The sequence below is a fragment of the Arachis stenosperma genome, chromosome 1, assembly GCF_014773155.1.
Source record: "Arachis stenosperma cultivar V10309 chromosome 1, arast.V10309.gnm1.PFL2, whole genome shotgun sequence".
NCBI classification, from domain to species: domain Eukaryota; kingdom Viridiplantae; phylum Streptophyta; class Magnoliopsida; order Fabales; family Fabaceae; genus Arachis; species Arachis stenosperma.
In genome coordinates, this window is record NC_080377.1 from 101029688 (window position 1) to 101054651 (window position 24964).

General features: G+C 40.1%; 1 non-coding gene across 1 annotated transcript; it reads left to right on the forward strand.

Moving 5' to 3' along the window:
• The first annotated feature begins 7483 nt into the window (after positions 1–7483).
• Positions 7484–7587, forward strand: LOC130948634 (small nucleolar RNA R71). Its single transcript, XR_009073132.1, has one exon. It is a non-coding gene; the product is annotated as a small nucleolar RNA R71 (small nucleolar RNA).
• Positions 7588–24964: the final 17377 nt, after the last annotated feature.

Here is a 24964-nt window from a genome sequence, read left to right on the forward strand (position 1 = left end):
ATTGAGCCAACTTAGTGATAATCAAGTAATGACACATGACTCAACAAATTGAAATTCCAGACTCATCAATTCTTCAGGCCCAATCCCATAAACCATGATATTCAATTGGGTTTCATACCAGAGTACGTTTAAGTTAATGTTTGTGCTCAAATGCTAACTTAAAACTGCAATATCTTTGGCCCAGAAACCTTTTCAAATAGTGGCGTTTAAGTTGCAGTTTAAGCTTAAACTGCAACTTAAACGCCAGACACTTCCAGTGATGCCTTTTGTGGAAGCACGTTTAAGTTCCAGTTTAAGCTTAAACTGGAACTTAAACGTTGGACACTCCTTGAGGTGGTATAACTCAAGCACGTTTAAGCTTCAGTTTAAGGTTAAACAGAAGCTTAAACATGGAAATGGAAGAAAGCAACCATGGAGGGTAAAGTAGTCGAACACGTTTAAGCTTCAGTTTAAGGTTAAACTGAAGCTTAAACGTGGAAATGGAAGAAAGCAACCCTGGAGTGTGGAATGGTCGAACACGTTTAAGCTTCAGTTTAAGGTTAAACTGAAGCTTAAACGTGGAAATGAAGAAAGCAACCCTGGAGGAGAATTTTGGTCGAACACGTTTAAGCTCCAGTTTAAGGTTAAACTGGAGCTTAAACGTGGAAATGGCTCCCTAGTGCATTTCTCATTTCTGGCGTTTAACTTCCAGTTTAAGGTTAAACTGGAGGTTAAACGCCACTTTCAGCTTTTCCTCAGCTTTCATGATTTTGGCGTTTAAGCTCCAGTTTAAGCTTAAACTGGAGCTTAAACGCCACTGATAGTTCCCAGCATTATATGGCTTGGCAGTTTAAGTTCCAGTTTAAGCTTAAACTGGAACTTAAACTCTACATGTGATATTCAAGCTTCCTTTATTGATTTTGTTGCTTCCTTGCCTAGCCTCTTCTTCCCTGAAATCATGCAAACAACTGCATCAAAGTCTTGCAAAATTTCATGAGAAATCTTCCATTCATAGCATTCAAGTAATATAACTAAACTCATGGAATTTGCATCAAAATCATACTGTTTGGATGGTTCATTGCTTTGTTATTCATTTAACCGTTCTTGGTTACTTTAAGCTCAAGAAAATGCATAAAACAACTAAAACTAACAGAAAAATGCTAGTGAAACTAGCCTAAGATGCCTTGGCATCACAACACCAAACTTAATACTTGCTTGTCCCTAAGCAAGTCCTGAGTTATTTGAGAAGAAAGTATGAAACAGAAAGCAATTACATTGGCTATATTAGCAAGCATTTGAAGTTCATCAGAAGGGTTTTATGCAGAAAGTTGCAACATCACTTTTTCATTCTTATCAGGTAAGATTATCACTTTTTCATTGCATCCATCAAACACTGCTATGGCCTCTTGTTATTCTTATGTCCTTGGCACTTTTCCCTTCTTTGTTTTTCTTTTTCTTAGAGCTCCCTTGCTCCTTGTTTGCTCAGTGTCATGTGTTGCACAAGCCTTTGGCATTTTCTTTTCTTATCAGTGCACTACACATATCCACTACAGGCATTTTAGTTCACATTTCTTCTTGAGACATTGGTGCCCAGCACCTCTTTGTGTGACTAAATGTTTTGTATTTAGGTTGCTCTTGATAATGGACTTTTGGTTGATAATCCCGGGTTAGTTAACCCAAGTTACCAAGTGTTAAAACACTCCTCAGAACCTATTCATCCAAGCATATCCTTAATACATAAACACCACAGGCATTTGTCTCAGAAGTTCAAACCATTGGTGCCTAGCTTATTTTCTCAATTTTTTGCTTTTTGGTTGCCCTTTTTCAGTGGCTTTTTCTTCTTCTTTTTCTTTCTTTTCATGGCCAAAGACATTTATTCATCAAGATCCATAGACAGTATTCAAACTTCTACACAAAAATGATAATTCTACACTCAATTTCCAGTGATCTGACTAAACAATCAAGCATGCATACCACCACTTAATTCTACTTGATTTGTCACTAATTGAGCTAAGTTACTTTTGTTCAAACTTTTCTTTTATTTTTGGAAACAGAACAAGCATGGCAAGCATTTGTTTAAGAAGGTGAAGTTATATCCAAACATCTAGGCATTCACTTTATTCAAAGTAGTAAACCAACACTCATACTAAAAACTTCACATTCCAGAAAGATTCAACAATTACAGTTTAAACCAGAACAAGCATGCTTTTGTTTGCCTTTTAAAGAAATGTCAAGGAACAACACCACCTTGTGAAATTTCTTGTTTTCTCTTTGTTGCCAGGAAACAATTTGATTTCTCCTTCTTCTCCTAGTTGTTGCTTCATGTTCTTTCTAAGATCCTTGTTTCCTTTCCTGCAAAGAGTGATGAAGTTGCTTGCTTCTCAAGCACTTGAATGGTTAGCTCAACTATGTATCGGCAAGTGTCTGAGTCTTAAGTTGGTGTGTGAACACCAAACTTAGTCTCCTACTCACTCCTCTGCTCTTTGAATCCTTGAATTCTCCTTGGAATGAAGTTGCTGCTAAGGATTTTAAGCATTTCTGTGATTGCTTAGAATGGTTGTTCCTTTCATATAATTCAAACTTAGAGTCACACATTCCCCTTTGAATTATTGATCCACCAATTCATTGTTTGGTGCGAAACACTAAACTTAATTCTTTGCAATGCACAGAAACTACTTCACCTTTTTATTGAAACAAATAAAAGAAACAGCAAAGGAGTATTACCTCAGGTTGGGTTGCCTCCCAATAAGCGCTTCTTTAACGTCATTAGCTTGACGGTCAGCTTCCTCAGTTGAGGTGATATTTAACCTTGTCCTTCTCCTCCACATCTCCCAAGTAATGTTTGAGTCTTTGACCATTCACAGTGAAGGTTCGTTGTGACTTTTCTTCCATGATTTTTACTTGTCCATATTGGGAGACCTTGGTGACAAGGAATGGTCCAGACCACCTTGATTTTAGCTTCCCTGGAAATAGCTTCAGCCTAGAATTGTAGAGCAATACTTTTTGTCCCTCTTCAAATTTCCTTGGGGCTATGTTGCTGTCATGCTTCTTCTTTGCTCTTTCTTTGTAAATTTTGGCATTCTCATAAGCTTCAGCTCTAAATTCTTCCAACTCTTGAATTTGCAACATCCTTCTTTCTCCAGCAGCTTTTCTGTCCAAGTTCAAGAGTTTCAAGGCCCAGAATGCCTTGTGCTCCAACTCCAGTGGCAAATGGCAAGCTTTTCCATATACTAGTTGGTAAGGAGACATTCCAATTGGTGTTTTGAAAGCTGTCCTATATGCCCAAAGAGCATCATCTAGCTTAATCGACCAGTCCTTCCTTGAAGTTCCCACAGTCTTTTCCAGGATTCTTTTGAGTTCCCTATTAGATATTTCGGCTTGCCCACTTGTCTGTGGATGGTATGGTGTGGCTACCTTGTGTTTGACTCCATATTTTAGAAGCAATGCCTCTAATGGTTTGTTGCAGAAGTGGCTTTCTCCATCACTGATGATTGCTCTTGGAACCCCAAAACGGCAAAAAATGTGTTTTCTGAGGAAGTTCATGACTACCTTATTATCATTGGTTGGAGTTGCTATTGCTTCAACCCATTTGGAGACATAGTCTACTGCCACAAGAATGTAATTATTTGAGTATGAGGTGGGAAAGGGTCCCATGAAATCTATCCCCCATACATCAAATAATTCAAGTTCCAGAATGAATTGTTGTGGCATTTCATTTCTTCTTGGCAGGTTCCCCACTTTCTGGCATTCATGGCAGTGCTTCACTAGTTCCTTTGTATCTTTGAAGATAGTGGGCCAATAAAAACCACACTGCAACACCTTAGCTGCTGTTCTTTCTCCTGCAAAATGTCCTCCATAAGTAGAGCCATGGCAGTCCCAAAAGACTTCCCTTCCTTCTTCCTCTGATATGCATCTTCTGAGTATGCCATCCGAACATTTTTTGAACAAGTATGGTTCGTCCCAGATGAAGTATTTGGCATCATTTACCAATTTCTTCCTTTGATGCTTGTTAAATTCCAACGGCAAACTCCCAGTGGCCTTGAAGTTTGCTATGTCTGCAAACCAGGGTGCTTTGTGAATTACCATGAGTTGTTCATCAGGAAAGCATTCATTTATATGTGTGCTTTGTGTGCTTCCTTCTTCACATGGTATCCTTGATAAATGGTCTGCCACCTTGTTCTCTACACCCTTCTTGTCTTTGATTTCAATGTCAAATTCCTGCAACAAAAGAACCCATCTAATAAGTCTTGGTTTGGATTCTTGTTTAGCAAGTAAGTATTTTAAAGCTGAATGATCAGTGAAGAAAATGACTTTAGATCCAATGAGATAGGATCTAAATTTGTCAAATGCAAAGACTATTGCCAAGAGTTCTTTTTCAGTGGTTGTGTAATTCCTTTGGTTATCATTCAAGACTTTACTGGCATAATAAATCACATGTACCAAATTGTCTTTCCTTTGTCCTAACACTGCCCCAATAGCAAGGTCTGATGCATCACACATCAGTTCAAAAGGTAAGTTCCAATCAGGTGGGGCAATGATAGGTGCAGAGGAAAGTTTTTGCTTCAAAAGTTCATAGGCTAGCATGCAATTTTTATCAAATACAAAGGGTGTATCAGAGACAAGCAAGTTACTCAAAGGTTTGGCTATTTTAGAAAAGTCTCTAATAAACCTTCTGTAAAAGCCAGCGTGTCCCAAAAAACTCCTAACTGCCTTGACATTACTTGGTGGAGGTAGTTTTTCAATGAGTTCCACCTTAGCTCTGTCCACCTCAATGCCTCTATTAGAGATTTTGTGGCCAAGGACTATTCCTTCTATGACCATGAAATGACACTTTTCCCAGTTTAATACTAGGTTGGTCTCTTGGCATCTCTTAAGCACCAAGGCAAGGTGGTGTAGGCAGCTAGGAAAAGAATCTCCAAACACAGAAAAATCATCCATGAAAACCTCAATAAATTTTTCAATCATGTCCGAAAAGATGGACAGCATGCATCTTTGGAAAGTGGCAGGTGCATTACACAATCCAAAGGGCATGCGTCTATAAGCAAAAACTCCATATGGACAAACAAATGATGTTTTCTCTTGATCTCTTGGATCAACTACTATCTGATTATAGCCTGAGTATCCATCCAGAAAGCAATAGTAAGCATGTCCTGCAAGCCTTTCAAGCATCTGATCCATGAATGGGAGTGGGAAATGATCTTTTCTGGTGGCTTCATTGAGCTTCCTGTAGTCTATGCACATCCTCCACCCAGTGACAGTTCTTGTGGGTATAAGTTCGTTCCTCTCATTTGGCACCACAGTTATGCCACCTTTCTTGGGAACTACATGGATGGGACTAACCCATGGGCTATCAGAAATGGGGTAGATTACCCCTGCCTGCCACAACTTCATGACCTCCTTTTGTACCACTTCTTTCATGACGGGATTCAATCTTCTCTGAGCTTGAATGGAGGGTCTAGCATCCTCTTCTAACAAGATTTTATGCATGCATATGGATGAACTTATCCCCTTCAAATCAGCTAGGGTCCATCCAATGGCATCTTCATGAGTTTGTAGCACCTTGATCAATTTTTTTTCCTGTTCTTGGCTCAGGGCAGAGCTAATGATAACAGGATGGCTCTCATCACTACCCAAGTATGCATACTTGAGATTAGGGGGCAATGCTTTGAGCTCAGGTTTTGGTGCTTCCTTCTCTTCTTTCACTCTCTCTGGCATGCTTGGCATGGTTGTTTCAGCAGCCTTGATGTCACTAACTTCAATATCCTTGGTGAACTCCTCCTCTGCCACTTCCTTTGTTGTTTCCTCAAAGGTTTCTTGTACTGCAATGTCCACTACATCCACCCTCATGCATTCCTTTAGTGATTCTGATGGATAGCTCATTGCCTTGAATACGTTAAACACCAATTGCTCATCATGTAGTCTAAGAGTGAGTTCACCCTTTTGGACATCTATGATGGCTCCAGCAGTAGCCAGGAAGGGTCTTCCCAGGATTATCGAAGCTTTGGCTTCTTCCTCCATATCTAACACCACAAAATCGGCAGGAAATATAAAATCTCCCACTTTCACCAACAAATCCTCAACTATCCCATGAGGGAATTTAAAAGTTCGATCTGCCAATTGGAGGGCCATTCTTGTTGGTTTGGCTTCCTCAATCTTCATTCTTCTCATCATTGTTAGAGACATCAAATTGATACTGGCCCCTAAGTCACACAAGGCCTTCTCCACCATGACTTCTCCTATGATGCAGGGGATTTGGAAACTGCCTGGATCCTTCAATTTCTGAGGCAATTTGTGTTGAATGATGGCACTGCATTCTTCAGTCAACAACACAGTTTCATCATTTCTCCAGCTTCTCTTCTTGGTCATTAATTCCTTTAAGAATTTTGCATAGAGTGGCATTTGCTCTATTGCCTCAGCAAACGGAATGTTGATTTAAAGCTTCTTGAAAATCTCCAAGAATCTGGAGAATTGGCCATCCTTTTCACTTTTCATCAAACGTTGAGGATATGGTGCTTTGGGTGTATAAGGCTTCAGGACCTATTTTTCTTTTTCTTTTGTTGCAGACGGTGTAAAAGATTGTCCCTGTTCCTTGTCTCTCACATTTTCCTTTGCTTCATCCTCTGTGGTTTCCTTTGAGATCTCCTTTAGCTTCTTTCCACTTCTGAGGGTTATGGCCTTACATTCTTCCCTTGCAATAGCCTTGGCAGCATGAGAAACGCTTGGCCCAGGGGTTTGCTTAGACAAATACCCAATTTGATTTTCTAGCTTCTGGATGGCAGCTCCTTGGTTTTGCAAGTTAGAATTTACTTCTTCCTTAAAGGCTTTCAATTCGGTTATGTCTTGACCCATGGTTGCAAGCATTCCTTCTATCCTGTTTAATTGATCTTGAAATTGTTGGTTCGGATTAGGTTGGGCAGGTTGATTATTTTGGCCATGATATGGTGGTTGGGAGTAAGTGTTTTGTGTGGCTTGGTATGATCTTTGGTTGGAGTTTTGGTATGTGGAATTGTTATGTTGGTTGAGGTTGTAAGGTTTGTGGTTTTGTGGTTGGGTTTGCTGGTTTCCCCACTCAAAGTTTGGGTGGTTTTTCCAGCCTGGGTTGTAAGTGTTGGAATGTGGATCATATGGTTGCCTTTGTTGATTTCCCACATAGTTGGCCTCTTCCCAATCACCTCCTTCAGTGCTTACTTCCTCTTGATCTTGTGTGTGTATTGCAGCCACTTGATTTGTTTTTAATTTTCTGGTGAGCTCTGCTAGTTGCTTGGCAAACACCTTGTTTTGGGCTAGAATTGTATCAACAAGGTTCAGCTCCATGACTCCCTTAGTGTTGTGTCTCTCTGAAGCATAGTAGTACTCATTCTCAGCCACTGTCTCAATCACTTCAATGGCTTCTTCCACAGTCTTTTTCCTGTTTAATGAACCTCCTGATGAATGGTCTACAGCCTTCCTTGATTCATAACAAAGTCCATCATAGAAAATATGCAATTGCACCCAGTCATGGAACATGTCTGGTGGGCATTTCCTTGTCAAATCCTTGAACCTCTCCCATGCCTCGTAGAGAGTTTCACCATCTTGTTGTCTAAAAGTCTGAACCTCAGATCGAAGCCTATTGACCTTTTGTGGGGGGTAGAAACGTGCCAGAAACTTTCTTTTCACCTCATCCCAGGTTGTTAGGCTCCCCCTTGGGAATGATTCCAGCCACTTAGCTGCCTTGTCCCTAAGTGAAAATGGGAACAAGAGCAGTTTATAGGCATCTTCCTGGACTCCATTGGACTTCACAGTGTCGCAAATTCTCAGGAATTTTGTGAGATGTTGGTTTGGATCTTCATTAGCACTCCCACCAAATGAACAATGATTCTCCACCAGTGATATTAGCTGTGGTTTGAGTTCAAAATTGTTGGCCTGAATGGGTGGTTTTTGAATGCTGCTACCACAATTCCCAGAGGTTGGGTTTATGTATGAACCAAGAACCCTCCTCTCGGGAATGGCATTGTTTCCATCAGCTCTCTCATGGTTGTGAACTTCTCTATCCATGTTGAGATCTAGAGCTTCCTCAAAATTGTCCTCAGATTCTCCTTCAGATTCTTCTTCTCCCAGTACTCTCTTCCCTCTTGCTTCCCTTCTAAGTTTATGAAGGGTCCTCTCTGGTTCGGTATATGGAGGAGTTGATGTCTCTCCTCTCCTACCTGTCATACAAGAACACAGCACAGGCAACAAACAAGTGAAATACTCTTGGTTAATGGAAGAGTATGGTTATATCAGTTGAGGAATTAATTCAAATAGTTAGTGAGTCAGTGAGTTAGTTGCTTGAATTTAAAGGCATAAAGAAAGAAAGCAAGTCATCAGAGTGCAGAAATTAAAATTCAACAAGTAACTTGAACTGAATTAACAAAACAAGAAAAATGCTCAATCTAGTTAACTTCCAATTTGAGAATTGTCAATCGAAAACCAATCCCCGGCAACGGCGCCATAAACTTGATGCTACGATTTTAGGAAATTGCACGATCGGCAAAAATTCCTTTCGGCAAGAGCACCGGTTATCGTCAAGTAAAAACTCACAATAGAGTGAGGTCGAATCCCACAAGGATTGGTTGAGTGAGCAATTCGGATTAGAAGTGTGTTCTAGTTGAGCGGAATCAAGATTTAGATGAGAATTGTGGAATGTAAAATTGGCGGGAAATGTAAATGGCAAGAAATTGAAATTGCGGAATCTTAAATTGCATGAATTAAAGAGCGAGAAGCTAAATTGCTGAAATTAAAAAGGGATCGGGGTGATTGCATGAATTTAATTGCAGAATGTAAAGAGAAAGTGGTAGATCAGAAATGGGGAATTCATTGGGTTTCAGGAGATATTGAGATCTCCGAATCAAAACATTTTTATCCCTTCCTCAACCAATGCGTTCATTGAATTTTGCTTGGCAATCTTATATGATTGGATCCCAATCCCTTGGCTCACCAATTCTCTCTAAAAACAAACAAATTCCCAATCCCTTGGTTTAAATGTTCATAAGAAGAGATGATGCTCGATCACTGATTATACCACACAGTTTCATGAACCACAATTTGGTAGGATTACATGTCACAATATCCATCCAAACCCCAATCCAATTCACTGTGAGAAAGCTTCTCTAGCATGAATCCTCCATTCCTTTCCCAAGGTTCCGAAGGATTCCAATTATGGATAGTTTCTTTCCCAAGACAACTAACCAATGGAATTAGATCGAGAAGCTTTCTAACAAAAATTCAAGAGAAAAGATTGAAGAAGAAGATAAAAACTATTATTGATTCATTGAATTACAATAGAGCTCCCTAACCCAATGAAAGGGGGTTTAGTGAGTCATAGCTCTGAATTCAATTACAAAAAGTATGAAAACTAGAAAAATGATCCCCAAAAGTCCTCAAACTAACTTAAATTCTATCCTATTTATACACTTTCTAAATTGAGCTTCTGTTGTGTTTCTTGGGCTTTGAGGCCTTTCCCTGATTTCCTTTTGCTTTGGGTTTATGATCCATAATCCTGATGAGGCTGCTGATCCAATTCTGTAACATTCATTGAGCCAACTTAGTGATAATCAAGTAATGACACATGACTCAACAAATTGAAATTCCAGACTCATCAATTCTTCAGGCCCAATCCCATAAACCATGATATTCAATTGGGTTTCATACCAGAGTACGTTTAAGTTAATGTTTGTGCTCAAATGCTAACTTAAAACTGCAATATCTTTGGCCCAGAAACCTTTTCAAATAGTGGCGTTTAAGTTGCAGTTTAAGCTTAAACTGCAACTTAAACGCCAGACACTTCCAGTGATGCCTTTTGTGGAAGCACGTTTAAGTTCCAGTTTAAGCTTAAACTGGAACTTAAACGTTGGACACTCCTTGAGGTGGTATAACTCAAGCACGTTTAAGCTTCAGTTTAAGGTTAAACTTAAGCTTAAACGTGGAAATGGAAGAAAGCAACCATGGAGGGTAAAGTAGTCAAACACGTTTAAGCTTCAGTTTAAGGTTAAACTGAAGCTTAAACGTGGAAATGGAAGAAAGCAACCCTGGAGTGTGGAATGGTCGAACACGTTTAAGCTTCATTTTAAGGTTAAACTGAAGCTTAAACGTGGAAATGAAGAAAGCAACCCTGGAGGAGAATTTTGGTCGAACACGTTTAAGCTCCAGTTTAAGGTTAAACTGGAGCTTAAACGTGTAAATGGCTCCCTGGTGCATTTCTCATTTCTGGCGTTTAACTTCCAGTTTAAGGTTAAACTGGAGGTTAAACGCCACTTTCAGCTTTTCCTCAGCTTTCATGATTTTGGCGTTTAAGCTCCAGTTTAAGCTTAAACTGGAGCTTAAACGCCACTGATAGTTCCCAGCATTATATGGCTTGGCAGTTTAAGTTCCAGTTTAAGCTTAAACTGGAACTTAAACTCCACATGTGATATTCAAGCTTCCTTTATTGATTTTGTTGCTTCCTTGCCTAGCCTCTTCTTCCCTGAAATCATCCAAACAACTGCATCAAAGTCTTGCAAAATTTCATGAGAAATCTTCCATTCATAGCATTCAAGTAATATAACTAAAAACTCATGGAATTTGCATCAAAATCATACTGTTTGGATGGTTCATTGCTTTGTTATTCATTTAACCATTCTTGGTTACTTTAAGCTCAAGAAAATGCATAAAACAACTAAAACTAACAGAAAAATGCTAGTGAAACTAGCCTAAGATGCCTTGGCATCAAATTGCTATTATAGCTGCTATTATACTTGTTAAGAAAAAGAAAGAGGTGGATTGAAATCAATTATGCTTACTTAACTTTCCTTCATTGTTAGAGGATGACAAACTAGGAATACTCTTGCTAATTACGATATTAGTGGTTAATAACAAGAATGGGAAGCCAAGTTCTCACCTTTAGCCAAGGCTTTTTAGATTAAGCGATTCTCAATCCCTTTTGTTGACTTTAATTTCTTAATCCTTTTACTTTAAATTCATATTTCTTAGTCATATACCATTTCGTTCTTATCATCTTAGTTACATACTTGTTAGATAGTCAATTACTTGCTTAATATTCCTAACTCTTTGACAAACCCCAATTTGAGGGTTTGTCTTGTATTGAATTTAGAGTATTTTGATAACCTCTTGTCACATTTAGCCTATAAATTAGCATGGTTTTGTTATCTCTCCCATATTTGTGCCTAAGTGTAAAAACATGCTTTTTAAGCCTTATTTTGATGAATTCTATTTCCTCCTTGATTCCATAAGATGCCTTGATGTGTTTGCTAGTAATTCCAGGATTGAAATAGGCTAGGCATGGATCAAAGAAGGCAAGGAAGGAAGCATGCAAGTGGAGAGAAGTACAAAAAGCCAAAGAATTGATTTCGGCCAAGCACGCGTACGCGCACAAGGCGCTCGCGCGCACATTGCGAAACAGGCCAAGGGCGCGCACGCGTACCATGCGCGCACGCGCCGATGATGGCACATGACTTCATTTATGTAACACGTGCCTGGCGATTTTGGGAAGGTTTCAGCAACCAACTTTGGCGCCAAAATGCACATAAAAAGCCAAGGATTGAAGGGGGATGACATACACACACACATAGAGTTAGTTTAGTTTTAGTTAGAAGTAGTTTTCTAGAGAGAGAAGCTCTCACTTCTCTCTAGAATTAGGATTAGGTTTAGGTTAATCTCCTTCCTTAGATCTAGGTTTAATTCATGCTTTGATTTACCTTTCACTTGTTAATTCTTACTTTGCTCTTCTCTCTCTTTCTCTAGTTATATACTTTAATTCTTGCAATTTTTCATTTTTGTTGTGGATCTAGTGTTATTCTTTTGTTTTTTTTTAATAATGCAATTTGAGGTAATTCATGTGATTGTGATGTTGTTGATTGTTGTTTTGTTCATTCTTTGTAATTGTTAGTTGTTGATTCCTTTTATTCTTACAAATAAGAATGCTTTCTTTCATTACCCTCCAAGTGTTTGATGAAATGCTTGAGAGGATGTTAGAGTAGGATTTTATGTTCTTGGCTTGAGAAGGTAACTTAGGATTTCTTGAGTCACTAGTGTCCAATTGATTGCTAGTTGATAGCCATTAACTCTAGCCGTCATTAATCCAATTAGTGGAAAGCTAGGACTTATGGACTAGGATTGATATAACTCACTTGACTTTCCTTTGTTAATTGATTTAAGGATGACTAAGTGGGATTAATCCTTGCAACTACCATACTTGTGGCTAGTGATAATGATGAAGACCCTTGACAACCAAACCTTGCCAAGACCATTTTGTTAATAAAGTTTTCTTACCATTTACTATTCATGTTTCTCATCTAAAACCCCAAAATAATTCACAACCAATAACAAGACACTTTATTGTAAGTCCTAGGGAGAACGACCCGAGGTTTAAATACTTCGGTTTATAGATTTTAGGGGTTTGTACTTGTGACAAACAAATTTTTGTACGAAAGGATTAGCGATTGGTTTAGAGACTATACTTTACAACGAGAATTTATTTGAGAAATTCTAAACCGTCAAAAATCCAATCGTCAAAATGGCGCCGTTGCCGGGGAATTTACAATGGTGTTATGTTATTGGTTATTGTACATATGTGAATATTGTGAATAGGTTTATCTTTTGTTTGCTTCTTAATTTTTGTTAGTTTTATTTTGTTCTCTCACTATGAATTCTCACTTTGGCTTTGAGTTTGGTTCCAATTGTGTTGTAGGAAATGTGAACTTTAATGGCAACATGTACCATGGATGGAACCATCAAAGATGGGAGGAGCCTCAAGGAATTGATCACTCCTATTGGCAACAACCTCCGGATACTTATAGGTATAATTTCCATCCTAATGCATGTCAATTTAACGGCTATGATGATTCCTTTTGTGACACTCAACAAGCACCATCATATGCCTATAAATCTTATCCTCAACATGAACCTCAACCATACTCACAAGCCCTCTCACATCAAGCACCTTCCTATAATCCATATCCATCATATGACCAACCATCCACACCATATTTTTATGACCATTATGAGCAAGAACCTTTAGAACCACCACAACCCTATCTAGATTACTACCAAGAGCCACCTCAATACGCACAATCTCCACAACCTTACCAAGAGGAACCACCTTCCTACCATGAACCCTCTCTCCAAAATAATGATCCTTCCTATTCACCCCAAGCCCCACTAGATGATCCTCTCACTTTATTACTTCAAGGACAAGAAGCTATGAAGCAGGATACACTTGAGTTTGTGACCAACTTGACCAAGGTAGTGTCCACCTTAGCCTACCAATGCTTGAACACTCAAGGTACTTCCATGACCCCATGTGCAAAGTCAAAAGAAGAGCAAAGCATGAAGGAGAAATTGGAAAATTCGGTGGAAAAGGAGGAGTCGGACTTTGTGTTGGAACAATTGGAGGAGCCTATGATCATTGAAGAAAAGGAAGAAGTGGTTGAAGATTTAGGAGATGTTGAAAGTCCATGGGAATATAGCATCATGGAGCATCTTCCCAAGAAGCTTAATATTGATGTTGAGGAGGGTGCGCAACCTCCAAGGCATGTCATAGTTGAAGACTTGGAAGAAGCTTATCAAGAGATGGATTCAATCATGGATGAATTCCTATCTACAATCGAATCCTCTCCCATTGGACATGAAGTTGAAGCTATAGAAGAGTGTGCACAACCTCCCAAGAATAACAAAAATGGCATGGTATATATTGAAATTGAAGAATATGAAGAGGTTGATCAAGAGATGAACTCATTCATCAATGAATTCCTATCCAAAGTTGAATCACCTCCCATTAAACAAGATGAAGCTCTTGAAGACAACACCAAGCCACGTAACAAAGGGGATGAGGTTGAAATCGAAGAAGCTTGTGAAGAGGTGGAAATAACTAAAGAAGAGCCTAAAGAAGTAGACCTTGCATTGTCTAAGTGTGGGGAGGTCTCCCTTCCCAAGTCACCATCCAAAACAACATTCAAGTGGGTAAAATTCTTATCCCTAAGCTTTACTTTCTCACTTGAATATGGTTTAATTGAAAATGATGGTCAACTTAGAGCTCTTTGTGGAGTCAAAAGTATAAGAGAGTTGTGTAGTGGTTGGAAACGTCATTTTAAGCTCATAATGGTTGCAAGTCCAAAATTCAAGAGCAATGGTTGGTATAGAACAAAATTGCATGGGTCTAGGAAGTTGTTTGGAAGCCTCTTTGAGAATTCCAAGGCCACACCACCCGGATGGAATAATGATGATCAAATTAAGGACGGGTGTCAAAACAAAGTGTGGGATCCCGGATCGCACAGTGAAAATCAAATTTGGGAGCTCATGGTTTGTGGAGAACTCCATCAAAGCTTGAAGATATTGAAATTGAAGAATGGAGCTTATTGGAGATTCAAGCATTGGTGGAAGTTCCAAGATGAGTACAAGCACAAGCCACCTTGAGAAGAGCTCTCCATAAGTCCAACTTAAGGACTTAAACTAAAAGTGCTAGGTGGGAGACACCCCACCATGGTAAACTCTTTCCAATCTTTTACATTTACTTAATAAGTGATTTGAGTTGCCATTGTAGATAGATGTTTCGTACAATACTTGTTATTGCTAATTGTTAGATTAGTCACATGCATGTTGTGTTAGTAGTAAATGAATAATACCAAAATTGCATTTTTGTGAATTGTATGATAGTTGAGTGAATAAGAACTGTGAACACTAAGGGGAGCACCCAGCAATTTGTTTGCTTAAAAAAAAAAAAAAAAAAAAAAAAAAAAAGAGAGACGAGGGAAAGGGGTGGACGCGAGCGCACCATGCACGCGCACGCGTCCTTGCGTGGATGCCCCACGAGCCAACACTCCCGAGAGTTGGGCCTCCCTTGGGCAAACATCATGCCTTGAGCCCAACTCAACCCACGCGGACGCGCACTACGTGCGTGCGCGCCGTTTCTCAGAACATGGACATTCACGCGGACGCACACTTGCCGCGTCCGCGCCGATTTGCTGCCGCAAGATTTCGAGCCACATTCCAGAGAGTTAAGCCAGCTCTGGGCTAGCTTTAAGCCCCAGGCCCAACTCGGTATGCGCGAGCGCGCACATCGCACCGACGCGCCAATGCATACCTTAACAATTTACGCGAGCGCGCACTCGCCGCGCGCGCGTCCATGCGTGCTGCCACCACTCTAGGCCACGGACCCGAGAGTTGGGCGTGCCTCAAGCCCACTCTAAGCCTCTGGCCCAATCAACTATACGCGTGCGCGCACTTTACGCCCACGCACCCATACCTCTTCTGCCATTCCACGCTAGAGCGCACTGCACGCTCACGCGTGGATCTCCATTCCTCTCGATGCGCGCGGACGCGCACAAACCGCGTGCGCGCCAATCTGATCGCGCAACTTCCAGGCCATTCTCCAGAGAGTTAGGCCTGGGTTGGGCCAACTCTATGCCTCTAGCCCAACCCCATGCACGCGTGCGCGCACTGTACGCGCACGCGTCCCTTCCTATTTTGCTCATCCACGCTCAGGCGCGTTGTACGCGTACGCGTAGGTCCCAAGTTACCTCAATAGACGCGGACGCGCAAGGTGCGCGCCCGCGCCGATTCAAAAATTTGGGATAACCCTAGCACGCGAACACACTGCGCAGTCGCGCACTTCACCCCCCCCAACCTCCATCTTCTTCTTCCTCCTCTCAACCTCCATAACCGCCGCGGCAGCAGCAACAGCAACCACCGCCGGCCACCCTCCTTTCTTCTTCTCTTTCTCCCTTTCACCACCACTCACTCTCACCCTTCTCTCACTCCGCCTCCAACTCTCCTCCTCTCCCTTCTGCCGCCGACAGCATTCACCGCCGCCGTTCCACCATTACCGCCGGTGATTCTCTTCCTCTACCCATCCACCATTCTTTCTCTTTACACCTTTCTCTCTCTGTCTCTCAACCCTGACAGCTGTCCGGTACTACCACCGCAGCAACCCACACCGCCGCTCCTTTTCTGCCACTCCTCGCCACCGTCCACGGCGGCGCAGCCCCTGGTTCTATTGCCCCACCCCCCATTTCTCTTCCACTATTCGTTCCTCTGCTCCCAGGTTCCACTCAATTTTTTTTTTTTGTTTTTCTGCTACTCTTTAATTTCTGATAGTTAGTCCAATTGTATGTTAGTTAGTTAAATTCAAAATTTTGTATGCTAGGTTAGTTAGAAATAATTGCGGTTAGGTAGCTAGGGCTGGATAGAGGATTCTAGGCCTGATAAGTGCTCCGTACATGCTTAAATTGTTGTATGCTTATTTGGATACTGTTTGTTGATTTTGGACTGATTTTGTGCATTTCATGCTGACTGAATGCTATACCACTGTCACTTTGCCTTATTTGATGTTGTTTGCTATGATAACTGTGATCATTTGCTATCCGGGAACGTCCTGTTTTAAGCCGGAATGCTGCCCGATTTTCAAGGAAATTGGTTCATTTTAACCTTTATTTCAAACTTGGGCAACTTTCTTTCCCTTTTGATTTCCCGGATTTGCATTATTCATTGTGAACATGAACCACAACTTCTCTCTTCATTAAGCATCAATATCATCATATCACTAATCTACTTTTCTAACTTACTAATTTCTTTAACCAACTAACTTCCATGCACCTTTAACCAATTTTTAACAATTCTTTTAAAGCATATGATGATACTATTGCCTTTTGAATATGAGTTGTTGATTTTAATGAAGTTTGTCATTTCTTTTGGTTTACTCGTTCACTTTGGCATATTCATTGCAACATCATGATTGTTCTTTGACAATTGTCTCCTAAGCATGCTTTCCTTGTTAAATGCTAAATGCCTTATTACATCCTATCATATTTCTTTTCAGGATGTCGGATAAAGGCAAAGCCGTAGCCACTACCTCAAAGAAGAGAAAACACTCTACCCCTTCCATTCCATCCACCTACAAGCATTATGCTAAGAACCCATTGAGTGATGAGGAAAAAGAAAATCAGCAGTTACCTTCCACCAATCCGGACAAATTCCCTAATCTCTACTGTGAGCTCCGATTTTCAAAGTATCGGACTACAAAGCTCAACATTGAGAAGAAGTTGCTTCTCCCGATGGATGTGAGACGTCCTATCTCCGGTCGGATCATTGATTTGGGTATTGACTTTGTCGACCGGGATTTGGGGGATATCAATGTATCATGGGTGAAGGAATTTTACTGCAACTTCTTCCGTCCGACATTAGATTCAGTTCAGGTGAGGGGTAGGGAGATTATGATTACTGAGACTGCTATTGAGGAGGCGCTACAGTGTCGCCATGTCCCGGATGAGCTGTGTGCCCATCAGCAGGCTGAGTTAGCCATACACAGCATGACATTTGATTATGAGGCACTCAGGACTGTTATTGGGATACCAGATGCCACATGGATTATGGATGCGGGCAACACCAAGCCGAAGGGGTTGTTGTTCACTCATCTGACTAGGGAGGCCAAGACTTGGCAGATGATCTTTGCCTGCTATGTCCTTCCCACCACCCACTTCTCTGAGATTCCTATGGAGATGCTTTTACTTATTGGGTGTGTTATGGAGGGGAAGGAAGTCTCTTTCCCTAGACTGATCAGACAGTGTATGTGGCGGGCGCATATTCGTGGCCTACTTCCATTTCCTACATTGGTCACGAGTATGGCGGCCCTGGCAGATGTTCCGTGGTTGGATGATGATGTGCGACCACCACCCACTGATGCTGATGACAGGGAGGTTACTATCCCCTGGGGTGGTTGGGTGCACGAGAAGCCACTTGCTCGGCGCCGATCTCGGGCTAGAGCTACCGTGGGGACGCCTTCACCTTCTGCCCCTACGGCTGCCCCATCATCCTCTACTGCTGCAGCTCCACCATCATCTACAGATCCTCCAGCTGCCCCTGAGCCTACTTATCTCCTGGTCCAGCGTCTTTTCCGGTTCTTGGAGCGAGAGCGACGCCATGTTCGACGCCGGTTAGATCGGATGGACCAGGCATTGATTTCTTTGGGTGCTGACCTACCTCCGCTTCCCGATTCTCCGGCCTCCGATGATCAGGATCATCAGGAGGAGGCTGCGGAGGCACCAGTTCAGCAGGACTCCCCTGCCACTACAGAGCCACTAGAGATTCATGAGGAGCCGGTCCCACAGTCCGAGCCTGAGCCTATCGTTGTACCTCCCACTGATCCTCAGGTTTAGCATCGAGGACGATGCTTGGTTTTAAGTGTGGGGAGGGCACCGGTAGCACTATTTGGGAACCGGTGAACTTTTTCAGCCTAGTTATCTTATTCTGCACACTTTGTATATATTTTGATGCATTTCTAGTTTGATTTGGATACTTTTATTGCTTATTTTGAATTTTAGATATTTTGATGCTTTTGGATATTTTTAGATGTTTTGGATGATAGATTCCATACTTTTAGTTGGATTCTTCTTTATACATTTTGTTTATCTTTGTTTTTAGTTTGTAGTTGTGATTAGAATCATACTCGAATTGCAAATATTTAGCTACCCTTTTGCATGATATATTGGTTTTAAATGAAAAAGAAAAGGGTGAACTAAGAAAATTTTGAACTTTTCAATCACAACAATGCTTAGTCAAACATTGAGATTTTTCAAGAAGTTTAAATATAGGGCATTAACCCAATTGTTTGAAAGAAAATTTTTGGTGAAACTTGCTTGAATTTCGTACTTTGTGAAGCATGTATTGAACTAAGAACACAAGCTTGTGAGACTTGAGCCTATTGATGCGGTTACATTTTATAACCACTTATTTTCCATTCTTGTGTGAAATTGTTCTCTTTCTATGATTGTAATCCTTGATTTGCTTGATTCTATATATCCATATATTTCTTGTATTTATGCATTTATATGATTGAGGCCATTACTTCATTAGCCCACTTGCCCAAATAGCCAACCTTTTACTCTCCATTGTTAGCCAATTTGAGCCTATGTTCAACCAACTTATTCTCAATTTAGCACATTACAAGCCCAAGGTGGAAAACCAATGAAAAAGTCCTTGTTTGGATCTTTGATTAGCCTAGGCTAGTGAGAGTGTTTATTATTCAAGTTTGGTGAGGCTTGGGAACATTGGATGGGATAAGGGGGGTAGTATACTTTCATGTTTAGGAATTGGGTACATATTCATGTATTGATTAAATGTAAAGACCTTATGCATTGATGTTCTTGTATGTAATAAAGAAAAAAAAAGAGAATGAATGAAAAAGAAAAAAAAAAGAAAAAGAAAAAAAAAATATAAAGAAAAAAAAAATGAATGATGATGAAAAAGAAGAAAGTATATATAATAAAGAGGGGACAAAATGCCCCAAAGTGAAGTCAATAAAAAGGAATCAATGCATATGTGTTATGAATCAAATAAGAATGCATGAGTATGTAAGAAAAGTGAAGAATGGGTAGTTAGGATAGCTTGCATTTGTATAGGTCATTAAATAGGTTAGGAGGGAAAGTCTATGCTAATCAAAGATTCAAATCCTAGTACACTTAACCATAAATGATCCTACCTTGACCCTAACCCCATTACAACCTAAATGAAAGACCTCATGATGAATGTATGCATGCATTGAACAAATGTTGATTGTTAGAAGAAAATCAAATCTTGGAAAACTTGATTAGAAGAGAATTGAGTGAATTGACCCTTAAACACTTGAGTGAATAGAGCGGATACACATCCGGTGAGGGTTCAAAAGTTCAACTACATGTGTTCACCCATATTATCTATATTCTTGCAAGTTTAAATTCTTTTTGGAAATTCAATGCAATTGTGGTTTAGAATTAATTCCTATGGCCTAGCCCTTGTGCTTATACATACTCTCTTGGCAAGTTGATGTGTTTGAATTGAGCATTTGCATTTATTTTAGGTAGTTGCATTTAGATAGGATTCATATAGTTTAGTTGCATTCAATAAATGTCATAACCCTTAGTTCCTTCTTATTTTAGCATGAGGACATGCTAAGGCTTAAGTGTGGGGAGGTTGACAAACCCCAATTTGAGGGTTTGTCTTGTATTGAATTTAGAGTATTTTGATAACCTCTTGTCACATTTAGCCTATAAATTAGCATGGTTTTGTTATCTCTCCCATATTTGTGCCTAAGTGTAAAAACATGCTTTTTAAGCCTTATTTTGATGAATTCTATTTCCTCCTTGATTCCATAAGATGCCTTGATGTGTTTGCTAGTAATTCCAGGATTGAAATAGGCTAGGCATGGATCAAAGAAGGCAAGGAAGGAAGCATGCAAGTGGAGAGAAGTACAAAAAGCCAAAGAATTGATTTCGGCCAAGCACGCGTACGCGCACAAGGCGCTCGCGCGCACATTGCGAAATAGGCCAAGGGCGCGCACGCGTACCATGCGCGCACGCGCCGATGATGGCACATGACTTCATTTATGTAACACGTGCCTGGCGATTTTGGGAAGGTTTCAGCAACCAACTTTGGCGCCAAAATGCACATAAAAAGCCAAGGATTGAAGGGGGATGACATACACACACATAGAGTTAGTTTAGTTTTAGTTAGAAGTAGTTTTCTAGAGAGAGAAGCTCTCACTTCTCTCTAGAATTAGGATTAGGTTTAGGTTAATCTCCTTCCTTAGATCTAGGTTTAATTCATGCTTTGATTTACCTTTCACTTGTTAATTCTTACTTTGCTCTTCTCTCTCTTTCTCTAGTTATATACTTTAATTCTTGCAATTCTTCATTTTTGTTGTGGATCTAGTGTTATTCTTTTGTTTTCTTTTAATAATGCAATTTGAGGTAATTCATGTGATTGTGATGTTGTTGATTGTTGTTTTGTTCATTCTTTGTAATTGTTAGTTGTTGATTCCTTTTATTCTTACAAATAAGAATGCTTTCTTTCATTACCCTCCAAGTGTTTGATGAAATGCTTGAGAGGATGTTAGAGTAGGATTTTATGTTCTTGGCTTGAGAAGGTAACTTAGGATTTCTTGAGTCACTAGTGTCCAATTGATTGCTAGTTGATAGCCATTAACTCTAGCCGTCATTAATCCAATTAGTGGAAAGCTAGGACTTATGGACTAGGATTGATATAACTCACTTGACTTTCCTTTGTTAATTGATTTAAGGATGACTAAGTGGGATTAATCCTTGCAACTACCATACTTGTGGCTAGTGATAATGATGAAGACCCTTGACAACCAAACCTTGCCAAGACCATTTTGTTAATAAAGTTTTCTTACCATTTACTATTCATGTTTCTCATCTAAAACCCCAAAATAATTCACAACCAATAACAAGACACTTTATTGTAAGTCCTAGGGAGAACGACCCGAGGTTTAAATACTTCGGTTTATAGATTTTAGGGGTTTGTACTTGTGACAAACAAATTTTTGTACGAAAGGATTAGCGATTGGTTTAGAGACTATACTTTACAACGAAAATTTATTTGAGAAATTCTAAACCGTCAAAAATCTTAATCGTCACTCTTCCATTTTAATTGTTAATTGTTTATTGCTTTTGAATTCTAGTCACTTTACTTTCTCAGCAAGCAATTCAAAACCCCCCAAATTTCTCAATCAATGATGTGCATTCAATTGCAAGTTCTAAGAAAAACTACCCGGGATCACACTCCTGTTAATTGATTTGATTCTTGTGACACTCTTCTAAACTTCGATTAAGGATCACTTGTCGGTTTAGACTATACTTGCGACATTCGAGTTTGAAAACCTTTGGATTTTCTAAACTGACATTTATCATCTGTCAAGTTTTTGGCGCCGTTCTCGGGTACTTGCATATGTGTCCCATATTATTGGATGGTGTGAATATGTGCATATATGAATAGTTACTTTTCGATTGTTTTTTGGTTCTTGATTACTAGTTAGGATTTATAGTATTATTAATTGGTAGCTAACTTTCTTTAGTATTCCCTTTTGTCACTATAATTGCATGAAATCTATGTTTTCCCTATTGAATGATGCGTTAATTACCAGATCTGAGCTTAGCCCCCTTTGATCCTGAGATTGAAAGGACTTTATTGAACATTAGGCTCACATTTTTACATCAAAGGACTGGCAACATTAATGTAGAAGTATGGCATTATTCATAAGGTGGCCACCGCTTACCACCCACAAATAGATGGACAAGCTAAGGTATCTAACTAAAAAATTAAGAGGATCCTAGATTAGGGAGCACTAGATTAGGGATGCCTTGTGGGCCTACCAAACTGCCCATAAGACTCTAATAGGCATGAGTCCCTTCTGGTTGGTCTATGGTAAAGCTTGCCATCTCCCAGTTGAGATAGAGCACAAAGCGTATTGGACGGTTAAGGAGTGCATGTAAAACCCAGTTAATTAATGGCTAATTAATCCATGAGTAAGAATTTATTTTAGAAAGCCAAAAATGTGATTTTTATGGCTTAATATGATAGAGGAGATTGAGACAAGAATTTCGATACCAATTTTATAGAAATCGGCCCAAGATTGGACTGAACGTGCCAAATCAGGCCAACCGGACCCATATTGGGCCCTTGGCCCAACTAAACTAAACCTATAACCCTAATTTTCAGCACTCTCTCTCCTCACTTGACACTCATACACGCTGAAATGAGGAACATGGGGGAATAACACTCTCTCAAAGTTCTAACCCTTGTTTGATCTTTAAACCACCATAACTTTTGATTTAGAGCTCCGATTGCCATACCGTTTACGGCCACGTGTTCACCGCGAAGAGCTCTACAAAACTCACTACTTTATTCTTGAGGTAAGCCACGATTTTGGTTCAGTTCTTCATCCCTTAATTTCGAATTTCATGGAGAAAAGTGTTGAGATTTTGGGCTCTTTGATGTTATAGCACCTAACTCTCTTGAAGGAGAAGATTAATCTTGTCTCCTTGAACCTTGGATGTGGTAAGATTCTCAACCCTAGTGGAACTTGTTGTTCTATGTTGTTTGGGTATTGAGTTGTTGTCTTTGAATGTAATAATTGTTGCTTAGGTAGTGTGTATGTGAATATTAAAGCTTGATTGAGATTTTGGAAAGCATGGAAAAGGGCTTTGGTGTGATAAAAATCTGTCCTTAGAGGTGTTGAGACCTTGAGGTCTTGTGGAAAGGTTATTTGGAAGTGCTCCAGTTGAGCGGGGGAAATTGATGACAGGTCATCATATACCCATTTTTCAAGCTAATTTCACTTGTTTTACTAGTCTTTATGCACTTTCTTGCATCATAAGTAAGTAATTTGGAATGAAAATGCATAACTTCTTTAAATCAAACAACCACCATTAAATTGATGCTAAATCATGAGGTTTGAGCTAAAATTAATTGATTTTTAATGAATTATAAACCTTATGAGTTTAGAGATACTTTGATTGGTTGTTTTGGTTTCTTGTAGGTGAAGAAAAGAAGAAAAGAAGAAAAACGTGGCTTAAAGAAGTGTGGCCAAGAAATGAGAAGTGTGGTGCAACATAGAAGGAGGAGGCAACCACTGCCCTCCACAAGAGCACACTGTCCTCCTGGAGAGCAACATATTGAACCAAGCCTTGAAAAGCAACATTGCCCTGCCCACAACAAGGGCGGAGCACAATTTGATGCCAAGGACCAAAGGGAGCAAAAACTCTGCCCTGGCCTCCTCAAGAGCAATATCGGGCTCATCAAAGAAATAAATTCAAGGAAAAAGCTTACCAATGCTTGCCACAAGGTTCAAACTCATGAGCAAGGGGGAGTGGGGGAGCGCTACTCACAAGCTTGCTTTCAATCTCCCAGGATCGAACACGGCACCATGAGGAAGCAAGGAACTAGGCCTTACTTTGGTGCCAAGAAAACCAAAGAAAAGAAGCAGCGTGTGCCTCCACCAAGTTTCAAACTTGGAACCCCACCTTTTGGCAACATTGCCCTGCCCTCCACAAGGGCAGGGCAGCATTTTTGTGGTGCATGGCCAGCGCACAAGATTGGCACGCACCAAGGGAGTCTCGGCCAGTAGCAGCGCGCACGGGCAGCAAGCTTGGCGCACCATGAAAACTCTGCCCTGCCCTCCACAAGGGCAGGGCAGCATCCTGATGCACCACACACACCAAGCACGCACGCAATGAGCCGCACACACCATTTCATGCTCTGCCCTCCACAAGGGCAGGGCAGCCTCCTAGAAGCCACTTTCTCATGGGCTCAAAATTGGATTAAAAATCCAATTTAATTCATTTCTTCACCAAATCAAAAGCCCATCCAAATTCCAAAATCCAAGAATAGAAAGTGTATAAATAGGAGATAGTTTGATGTAATGAGAACTTTTCTTTTGATTTTTGAATTTTCACATCTTTAGACTTGATTTTGAGCTTGGAACTGAGATTTTAGAGAATTGGGAAGGAGAATTGATCTCTCTTCTTCCTCGTTCTTGCTTGAGCAATTTTTACTTTTCTTGTTTGAATCTTGGATGTGAAGAATTGAGGAATTTCTGTCTCAATCTCCATTTAAGATCCCTTTGATTATCTCACTGCATAATTGAATTGAATCCAATTTCCTTTACTGCTTCCTCTTTAATTTCTTGTTAATTGCTTTGTGAATTTGGATCTAGGAAGGCAATTGAGATCTAGACTTTGCTATCTAGTCTCTGGAGTCCTGAAATCCCATTTTCCTTTTGGTTCTTCTGTGAACCCCTGCTGCAATTTAATTTCCCTTTCTGTTTACGATCTAACAGAACTCTAATCATCTCTTGCTTTGATAATTGTTGCAATTTAATTTCCCTCGCTTGAATCCTGAAATCCCAGTCCTCAAATCCCTTTTCATTACTGCAATTTATATTTCTTGTACTTTAAGTTACTGCAATTTACATTTCTTGCACTTTAAGTTTCAGTCATTTAATTTCTTGTTCTTTAAGATTCAGCTCTTTTACTTTCAGTTTTCTTTAATTTCTGCAATTCTTCCTTTTCCCTTTATATTTTCTGTCATTTACTTACTGTTAGATACAAAACCACTCAACCAAAGCTTGATTCGCTTGACTAAATCAACCACTAAACTAAAATTGCTCAATCCTTCAATCCCTGTGGGATCGACCTCACTCCCG